This window comes from Atractosteus spatula, chromosome 16 (genome assembly GCF_055471065.1).
Source record: "Atractosteus spatula isolate fAtrSpa1 chromosome 16, fAtrSpa1.hap1, whole genome shotgun sequence".
NCBI classification, from domain to species: domain Eukaryota; kingdom Metazoa; phylum Chordata; class Actinopteri; order Semionotiformes; family Lepisosteidae; genus Atractosteus; species Atractosteus spatula.
In genome coordinates, this window is record NC_142721.1 from 16,661,825 (window position 1) to 16,668,417 (window position 6,593).

Consider the following 6,593-nt stretch of genomic DNA (forward strand, 5'->3'; position numbering starts at 1 on the left):
AAGAAAATGTTCTAAAAAATAAGAATCTGGACTAAATCCCTTGCACAACAAAACAACCATAAAAAAATAAGAAATAAGATGTAAAAGAGCTAACAGGCACTTATATCTTTTACAGAAATCTTATGTTGTGGATTGTAAACACCACAAGAACAGTCCCTCCTTTATTCCCGTTTCACTTCAGTTTCACTTCACCATCGGTGAACCTCGACTCCGCAGTTTCCTCACCACCACCTCCCCTGAGCTCAGCTCCTCTGGACCGCAGGCGCTCCGGCTCCAGAAACTCACAGGTCTTGCCTCCTTTCCAAAGCGGATCACAAGTAGATGTGCTGGTGACTGAATGATCGCTGTTCCCTCGGTCCCAACCTGAGGACAAGATTCACATCAGCCTTAAATCTGTTCTTGTGTTCAGGAACGACAGCTCCTTAGATATCGGTCACTGTGTGTTTCATCTTCTCCTCATCCTCCTGTGCAGCCTCAGGACCCAGCTCTGACGGTAACTTTCCACCTTATTTATCTTCTGCTCCAGTTAATTTAGTGTTTGTTCTTGGTCAATGTATCCATTGCTTTCACATCAGATTGGAAGTCCTTTACCTCATTAAGTGTGGATGTTTCAAATGTGTCGATGCCGATGCAGTTCTTTCTAACCCTGTCCTCCAGATGATCTGCTCTCCCGAGAATTTTCCTGGAGAGGAGAACCACAGTGTTATTCTGCAGCTCAAGCAGGGACGGCTCCTCTTTCATGGTCTTGATCTGAGGCTTTGCAGGAGTATCAGGGTCGGAGCTGATATTGGGTAGCTGCTCCAGCTGTGGTTGACTTGAGCTCAGTTTGCAGTCGAGGAGGTGTGAGCTCAGGATCAGGCTCAGACTCTGACTCTGACTCCAGGAGCTTCAGGATCGGAGTTGATATCAGCTGTGGTTGGCTTGAGCTCAGTTTGCTGCCAAGGGAGTATGAGAGGTGTAAGTCAGGGGACTTCATGGGACTTATGGAGTATGAGAATCAGAGGTGATATCAGCTATGGTTGACTTGAGCTCAGTTGACGGTCAAGGGAGTATAACCCCTGACTCACAGCTCCACAGTTCGTACCTGCTACAAAGTGCTACAAAGTGTTTCTGTCCTCCTGATGGCCGCTGTGTTTTAGAAGGATGCTTCTCTTTTCTCTTGTTTATACCAGAGGTTGGATGGGTGATGGTATCCGTGCGGAAGCAGTGAGTTATCTACAGGAGGCTTTTTCAAGTAATGCTAAATCAGCAAATTTGCCAAGTTGGGCTTATTTATTTTGGGAAATAGTTGAAGTAAAACACTCAGAGAAATAACAAACAAGAGCTGGTATACCAAGGCATACGGTTCTAAACAGAAATTTTCTACATCAAGATTTTGGGAAATAAGACCCCCAGATTTTTCGGACCTACAAAAACAGGTCTCAGCTGGCCGCCATCTTGCTGAATCTCCTCAGAGGAGCCTCTTTCTGGCCAAGAGCTCAAACTCCTCTGCGCCTGCGAAGCTCCAGGTCACGGGGGGGGGGGGGTACAGGCTGTGCCCCAGATCTCTGACTAAGCCCTAAGCCCTTCCCCTTCCCTGCTCTAGTTCTGTGACGTAGAGCAGGTGTGCACTTGAGGTGCACGAGCACAAGAGGTGCACTGTTATAAAAAGGTAATGAGACACTCTCTCGTGACGCCACACGCTGGCTACGGATCAGGGTCAGAACGCTTTCTGTTCTTGCTGCTTTTGCGATGCTTCTTTTCCAGTAGCTCTGTGCATTCCTGCCAAGAATGCTTTTAAGATTTTTTTGTTCTCCGCTCGTAGATTGATGAAATCGAATGTCACCTCATCTGCACACATAGTGTGGAGTGACACATCGTGTTCATGCATGTTGGTCAGGCCCAACTCAAAACGGGCAAAGTAAACTCAATAAGGAAAACTTGGCAATACCAGACAAGCTCTCATAGAAAAGGCTTTAACTTAGGTTGATAATAGAGTTCAATCAAACTGACTGGAATCAGGACATGTAAACAGTCACAGCTACCCAGTGTCACGGAACCTATACGTGGAATAGGAGGATCCTTATGCGTGACCGGAATCCCACAGGACGCAGAGTAGCAAAGGGACAATCCAAAAGACAAAATCCAAAGGCTGGGTCGATAAGGGAGGCAGAGGGTCCGGTAACGAGAGAAATCCAAAACAATTCAAAGGCAAAATCCAGAAGGCAAGGTCAAGAGGCGGAAGCAGAAGATTCGTAACGGGAGATCAGTCGAAAGGTTTGGGAACGCGCACTGGAGAATACTAAGAAAGGCTTCTCAATAGTGAGCCTGGGAAGGTGTGCGAAGGGGGTTTAAATACTGAAAGGAAAGGGGTGTGATTGGATGATTGGTTAGGGAGTGAGAATTGGAGGAATCTGATGCATGTCAGAATGTGCTGGGTTCAATCAGGGATGAGATTGGGAAGCAGAGGTTCCGGGAATGTAACGTCGTTTGCGAGGGAGAGTGTGGGGTGTGACAGTACCCCCCCCTTTAGGGTCGGCTCCTGACAACCCCAGAGAGCGAGTACGAACGAAGTCATCGATGAGGCTGCGATTCAAAATATCTTTCTCACAGACCCAGGAACGTTCCTCAGGACCATAGCCCTCCCAGTCGACTAGAAATTGTCGGCGACCTCAGAGCCAGCGGGCATCCAAGATCTTATTGACCGTGTAGGAAGGTAGGCCGTCAATGAGTCGTGGTGGGGGTGGAGGTGGCCGAGGCCGGGAGAGGGGGAATCTGTGGTAGGGTTTCAGGAGAGAGACATGGAAGGAGGGGTGCACCCTGAGATTTGGCGGAAGAGCAAGACAATAGGTTACAGGGGTGAGCTGGGAGAGGATGCGAAAAGGTCCAATATAACAGGGTCCCAACTTATGTGAAGGCTGTCTAAGGGGTAAGTTTCTAGTAGACAGCCAGACAAACTGTCCTCGTCGTAGTCTGGACACAGGTCGTTGATGACGGTCAGCGGTGGTCTTCTGCCACAAGGAGGTCTTCAGGAGGGTGGATCTGGCTTGTCTCCAAATCCTCTTGAGGAAAGTGAGGCGCGTCTGGAGGCAGGGAATATCCGAATCAGGGATAGAGTCTGGGAGAAGAGAGGGTTGGTATCCTAGAGAGCAATAGAAGGGGGACATCCCAGTAGTGGAGGAAGAGAGAGAGTTATGGGCATATTCAGCCCAGGGGAGGAGAGAGACCCAGTCATCTTGAGAAGCAGAGACGTAAGATCGAAGGTAAGTAAGAAGGTCCTGGTTGGTTCTTTCCGTCAGTCCATTGGATTCAGGATGATAGCCAGACGTGAGAGATGTGGAAGTCCCAAGAGATTTGCAAAAAGTTCTCCAGAATCTTGAAATGAATTGAGGCCCTCAATCTGATACAATATCCTCAGGAATGCCGTGAAGTCTGAAGACATGAAGAATGAAGAGGTCAGCCATGTCTTGAGCAGATGGAAGGACAGGAAGAGGAATGAAATGAGCCGACTTCGAGAATCTATCTACCACGACCATAATGGTAGTTTTGCCTTGACTCTCAGGAAGATCCGTAAGAAAGCCCACTGAGATGTGGGACCAAGGTCTTCTAGGGGTTGGGAGTGGTTGGAGTAAACCGGGCTTCTTAAGATGGGAGGATTTGGACATGGCACAGATGGGACAGGCCTGCACGTACCCAGTAACATCAGTCCTCATAGAAGGCCAGCAGAAATGTCTAGAGATGAATTCCAAGGTACGTTTGACACCGGGGTGACCTGCAAATAGTGAGTCATGACCCCAGCGAAGAACAGTGGAGCTTATGGTATCAGGAACAAAGAGTCTGTCTGGAGGACATTGGGGGGGAACGGTTTGGTTGTGAAGTGCACGTTTGATTTGGTTCTCCAGGTCCCATCTAATAGCAGCCACGATTCTCTCAGGGGGTATAAGAGGTTCAGGAGGGTCCAAAAAGCCAGGAGGATCATGGAGGCGAGATAGGGCATCAGCCTTTATGTTCTTGGATCCCAGTGTATAAGTAATGAAAAAATGGAACCTAGAAAAGAAAAGTGACCAGCGGGCCTGGCGTGGATTCAAACGTTTGGCAGTTTGTAGGTAAGAGAGATTTTTATGATCCGTAAGAATAGTAAAAGGGTGTGATTGGATGATTGGTTAGGGAGTGAGAATTTGAGGAATCTGATGCATGTGAGAATGTGTTGGGTTCAATCAGGGATGAGATTGGGAAGCAGAGCTTCTGGGAATGTAACGTCGTTTGCGAGGGAGAGTGTGGGGCGTGACACCCAGAGGCTGATTCAATATCACAGTAATTATCACCCTATACTAACATGAGCTGGTATGTTGTAAATCCAGCTCTGCAGAAACCTCTTGACTCTGCGGCAGTTCTGTCGAACCCGGGACCCTCAGGAGAGATGAGGACACTGATTGTGCTGAGACTCCTGGCCGCTGTGTGGAGAGGACTGGGCACTGAAGGTACAGACCCTGTTTCTTCCATAACAATACTTGCAGCAATAAAACACCTTTCATCCCCGAGCTCTTCATACACATCTTTATACACACTTCCTCCCCCTGCACACAGCCCAGGGGAGCAGAGAGAAACTGGCTCTGTGGTTGAATTAGGGGGATCAGCAGTGTGAGCACCCCTCCTCTCACACACAGCCCTGGGGTCTCTAGTGACCCAGCAGTCAGGAGTCAGTTTACTGTCCAGACTGTACAGCCCAGAGTCAGGACAGCAGATGGCAGTGAAGAGCTGAGTCTTCGCTTCGCACAGTTACGAGTAGTGTTGCTGGTTTGGAAGGAGGACTGGACAGAGGCTTGGAAAGGTTTGGATGGAGGCCTGGACAGAGGCTTGGACAGGTTTGGGATGGGGGACAGGACAGGGGGCTGACAGAGTTTTGGATGGGGTACAGGACAGGGGACTGGACAGGTCGAGTGTTTTATCCACTGATGAACGACACACTCACTGTTGGTTTGTCCCCCTCAGTATATGGGGGGCAGGAAGTTTAAGGATGTGAATTGTTCTTTTTGTCTAATCTGTGGCCCCAGGTTTCTCTGTGCAGGGCCCCAAGGAGCCTCTAGTGGCCAGGCCTGGGGGCGAGGTGCTGCTGCCCTGTTCTGTTTACAGCACTGTCCCCCTGCAGGAGCTGGAGGTGGAGTGGCTGAGGACAGATCCAGACACCCTGGTGCTCCTGTTCTCCGAGGGGGAGAGCAGGCCGGAGTCCCAGCACCAGAGCTACCGGGGACGAGCGGACCTCTTCCCTCAGGAGATTCCCAGAGGAAACTTCTCTCTGCAGCTGACCAACATCACGGCTGAAGACACAGGAGTGTACAGGTGTGCTGTCCACACGGCGCAGGGCTCCGGTGAGACCACAGTGGAGCTGAAGGAACAGGGTGAGCTGGGAACACAGACATCATCCTCTCTGGGAAACAGGAAGTGGAGTTATTCAGGAAAACACAGAGATACAGAAGTGAAACTGCACTTCTCCAGGTCTGGAGTTGAACCTAGGGCCCCAGCAATGCTGATTATTGCACTGCTGTGTCTCGCTTAACCTCTTGTGATCAAGTTTATTGGTTTTGTGTTTCAGAGCGTCTAGTTGTGACTGGAGCTGATCGTGCTGTTGTGTCCTACCCTGGCGGGGAGGTGGTGCTGAGCTGCTCTGTGGACACGAGTGTCACCCTGTGGAGTGGGTGAGGACAGATCCAGACACCCTGGTGCTCCTGTTTTCCGAGGTGGAGAGCCGGCCGGAGTCCCAGCACCAGAGCTACCGGGACCGAGCGGAGCTCTTCCCTCAGGAGATTCCCAGAGGAAACTTCTCTCTCCGGCTGAAGGATGTCAGGACTGAAGACAAGGGGGAGTACATGTGCAGAGTCCACACAGACTCGGGTTCCGCAAACACGACAGCAGAGCTGGAACAGCTGAGTAAGTGAGAAGTCTTGAAAGTGAGAACAACACCCTGAGTGAACTGCCCTGCCAGTACTCCCCTGGTGTCTGTTCCTCCTGCTTATCAGGAGCATGAAAGGCTGATCCAGACTGGTGAACTGATTACAGTTAATAGCTGATATACCAGCTAAATTATACAGAGAGGCAGCTTCATAAAGCTGCTTATTCCTGGAGAGGCAAACTGTTTAAGTTCCAAAAACAGTTCATTTGTGTAATATCCCTTGCACGGGTTAATAAAAGCTTTAGGATAACATGACTGTGATATTATTGAAGTGGTTGTGCTGGAGACTCAGCCCTGTGTGTGTGGCACTGAGCTGAAGCTGAGTGTCGTGATGTTTCTCTCAGCACTCATATCAGCCCCACTCCTGACTCCACACTCTGACAGCTCTTCCACAGCCATGGAGACACAGCATTGCCCTTGCAGGCCTGTGCTGTAGACTCTCCTGTCTTTTTACCTCCTGTGGTTACTGGGTGAACTGGCCCAGCGCGGCCTCACTCCTGCTGACTGCTCTCCTCTGCTCTTCCCAGGGTTTTCCACAACTCATATCTGGATCCTGCTTCTGGCTCTTTCTGCACTGGGAGCTGTGCTCCTGACCAGTGTGCCAACATGCCTGTTCTTTCTCAAGAAACGTGAGCTCAACTTTTACCTCATTTCATGCTGCATC

General features: G+C 49.9%; 1 pseudogene; it reads left to right on the forward strand.

The window, feature by feature from the left end:
- Positions 1 to 4,816: 4,816 nt before the first annotated feature.
- Positions 4,817 to 5,915, forward strand: LOC148819690 (butyrophilin subfamily 3 member A1-like; annotated as a pseudogene).
- Positions 5,916 to 6,593: the final 678 nt, after the last annotated feature.